The sequence below is a fragment of the Pistacia vera genome, unplaced genomic scaffold, assembly GCF_008641045.1.
Source record: "Pistacia vera cultivar Batoury unplaced genomic scaffold, PisVer_v2 Contig34, whole genome shotgun sequence".
NCBI lineage: Eukaryota > Viridiplantae > Streptophyta > Magnoliopsida > Sapindales > Anacardiaceae > Pistacia > Pistacia vera.
The window spans coordinates 46,642-50,176 of record NW_022196157.1 but is presented as its reverse complement, the minus strand read 5'-3'; the positions used below and the strand labels follow the sequence as shown (position 1 = coordinate 50,176).

The 3,535-nt window shown below is 35.0% G+C and overlaps 1 pseudogene; it reads right to left on the bottom strand.

Annotated features, from left to right (window-relative positions):
- Window positions 1-289: 289 nt before the first annotated feature.
- On the bottom strand, window positions 290-1,575 carry LOC116138247 (annotated as a pseudogene).
- Between the last annotated feature and the right edge of the window lie 1,960 nt (window positions 1,576-3,535).

Genomic DNA, 3,535 nt, shown 5'->3' with positions numbered 1-3,535 from the left:
TTTCTTTTTTTTTTTTTCTTCATTTCTTTTTTTGCTAGTCTGTAAGCAAAATTACAGAGAAAACAATGGGAAGAAAATGAATTCTTTTAACGATTTCCATGATTTAATTTCCTTGTCGGCATGACTAATGAAAAGGCAAATCACTCAAATTCTACCTAACAAATCGCCCTTATTAGTTGACATATTAGTTTTTTTTTAATCTAAAAGTATATTTCTTGCTTAATAGGTAAATATTCCACACTCTGAGTTATTGGATAAGTTAAAACTTTAACACATTGATGATCGACTCTCATTCGTCATGTCCAAAGAGGTTCCCAGGCGGAGCCAAAACTGTTGTCGTCGAAAAGCAGCTCGTGTCGAGGAGTTGTTGTTGTTGTTGTTGTTGTAGTTGTTGCTGTTGCTGCTGCTGCAATATCGGTTCTTGAGATTGCGCCATTTCCATGCAGATCAGCGCGATCAAATTGCGCTGCTGGCATTGCATTGTGACGAGCTCCGCTTGAGCCTTGGCAGCTGCCCTTGCAGCTCGCCGATTTGTTTTTGAAGTTGACAGATCGCTCCTGCGCACCCGTAAACTGGTCGCGAATCCTCGCATTTGCCTCGTACACCATGCTGCTTACTGCATCAGCTTTGAGACTCCGGAAGATCCTGATCAAATTTCAATTTTTCATTAGTTGAAAGCTGAAAATTGAACCCATTTGCAATAGTTATGGTAGTACAACATTGACTAATTTGGAACTACTGCTCTTTGATTTGTATGTATAATTTACAGCCTTTGTGAGAAAAAAGGAAATTTTATTAGCGTGAGCCATGTTGGTTAAAGAAAAGTGAAGATACCCAGTTGAACAACTTTGTTTATGATGAGAAAACAGAAAAAAAAAAAAAAAAGGGTCCAGTTGAGGTTTAAAGAGAAGTAATTGAAACTTTAAAGTGCCATTTTGATCAGATAGAATGTCTCATCTCAATTTTCTTTTTCTTTTGAGGAGGACAGTTAAAGTCCTCAATTTGCCAAAAAAGATAGAAAAAATCAATAATTGTCTAAAGTCTAATCAAAACCAACTAATTGATGGGAGAAAAAAAAATTATTGTTTTCTCAAGTGGGTAGTGGAGAATAAATACAAAAGCGAAAAAAAGTTGATTTCAAATAGTGAAAAGAAGAAAAAAAATGAATAAGAAGCTGTACACACCTGCAAGAACTTGATGATGTTGCTGGCTCCGAAGACTCTGTGAGCAATGGTGAACTTGTAAGGTTCAGTTGGTGGAAATATGGAGCTAAAACACACTTCTCGACGCAGCGGCGGCGGAGGATTTTGCAGGCGGCACAAGGGCTGAGAACGATGGGTGGAGGAGACGGTGGAGATGATTGTGAGAAGAAGGGAAGCTGGGAGAAGACTGAAAAGGGTTTTGTGAAGAATTGGAAGAAGATGGAGAGGATGAGAAGGAGAAACCAGTGCAAGTTGTCTTTACAGTCCATGGCGGTCGATGGTGATCAGAAAAACAGAGTCGTGTTAGTGAGAAAACAAAGGCTGAAAGGCAAAGAGAAAGAGTAAAAAAAGCTGCTTTAGTTGAAATAAACATAAACGCAAATGGGATATATATAGAGAAAGGAGAAGCTGGGAATGAGAAGTGCTTTAGAAAAAGCACATGTAACCAAGCCCACTTCATGATGTCATAAGTGTGAAACATAATATAATTTATATTAAAAAAATATTTTTACCATTCTTATCAAAAACCCTTTATTATTTTAATAAAATAAATTATATGAGATACACGTTTGGTATACTTCATGATCATTGAAATGAGGAAAACACACCATGTTTGGCATAAAAGGATGGACAAGGCAATTCATAAAATGTTTCCAGTGTTATTTAACAGCCCATATGAGTTTATGCTTCTGGGTTGTGTTGAATATGCAGTTTTTAGTTTGCTTTATAACTTGGCGTTTTCTTAATAATTTTCTCGGGAAATATTACATGAAAAAATTAAAAAACGTGCCCTATTTTTAGTGGTTATGTTGGTTGTACATGGCCCCTTAGAAAGATTCTTATAATGTCTTAAATAAAAACTTGAACTAGTACTGTAGATGACATCAGAGTCTCAAGCGGCTAACACCACCAACCAACAAGGAATTCTTGAGAAATTCGCAGAACAGAAAATTGAAGCTCAGATACTCTGTTCTCGGATCCCTTCTCATTGGTAAACCGGTAATACACTATAGAGTAATCTGATAAATTGGTTTTGTGCACATGCAGCTAGATAGAAATAGTCAGCTTCATGGTGGATAATGTATTCAATTTTTTGGTGGTTTTGTCGTCTCATTAGTCCATTAATACACAGAAAAAAACTTGTCCAAATAATATCCAGCAGCTATTGGTCTCCAAGCTGATGCAATCACAGTGGCCTGCCTTAATTGGTTCGTCCATCACTTCAAATTTTTCCCTTTTTTTTCAAGTTTAATCCTCCTTTCTGTCATCATCATTTCCCGAATTTATTCCCTGTTTCTGTCATTAGATTACCATAAATTTACTCCTTCTAATATTGAATTTACATTAATATCACAATTATAATTTATATCAGACAAAAATTTCTGTTAAAATACTGTAAAATTTGACCCCTAATTATGCACTACTAAGAAAAAAATTGTCAAATCTTTCAAAATAGTAGGTAGATCATGACTTGCCCTACTGCCAGAACTGTTGAAGCAGTAATTCTGGAAGGAGTGGGCGTCGTGGCCTCATCGCTGATGCAATCAAAATGTTTGGTTTCTTGAATTTGCTAAAATGGAGGACATTGTTCAAAGGTGAAACACACAGTTTTGCCATGTTTATTAGCAGTTTAGCAGGAAAACCATTGATTCTGACAACTAATGCTCTATTTCTCCGCTCAAAGTTTACTGGTATAAACTAAAAACATTTTAAATACCAGAAGCCATTAATTTCAACTTAGAGGTAGGATTGTTGGTGAGTAGAAGAGTCTATGGATGGATGAGTACTTAATCATATAATAAGCCAAAAGTTTTACTAATCTTTATATAATTAGGTTTTGATTCTGTCATAATGTTGATTCTTTTATCTATCTGGAAAAGTTTATGCATAATTGCATTTACATATATATTCAACATCTCGTTTTGTTTTAAAAATCATTATTCGTTTACTAAATCTAGCTAACAATAATAAAGAGAATTGCAATATTATTTAAAAAAAGTCTTAGATGAAACAAAAATAACCACGACATTGTACATGTAACTAATAAATTGTTGACAAATGTATTTGTCGGTTAATGTACGAAATAATACAGTTTACATGTATAATGACTTTATCATATTAACAGAGGTCATATAAATAAATGTCCGGCCTAACTATGGGCGACAAGTATAGAAGATTACCGACTTTTAGTTTTTATTATATTAAAGTAACACATGATAATGTGTCAAGACACATGGCATCGACAATGAACAATGACAAGTTGCCGGTGCAGTTTTGGCTTCAAGTAATGGCAGCTTCGATACAAGAAATTTGTTTCCCAGTGTCGGGTATGC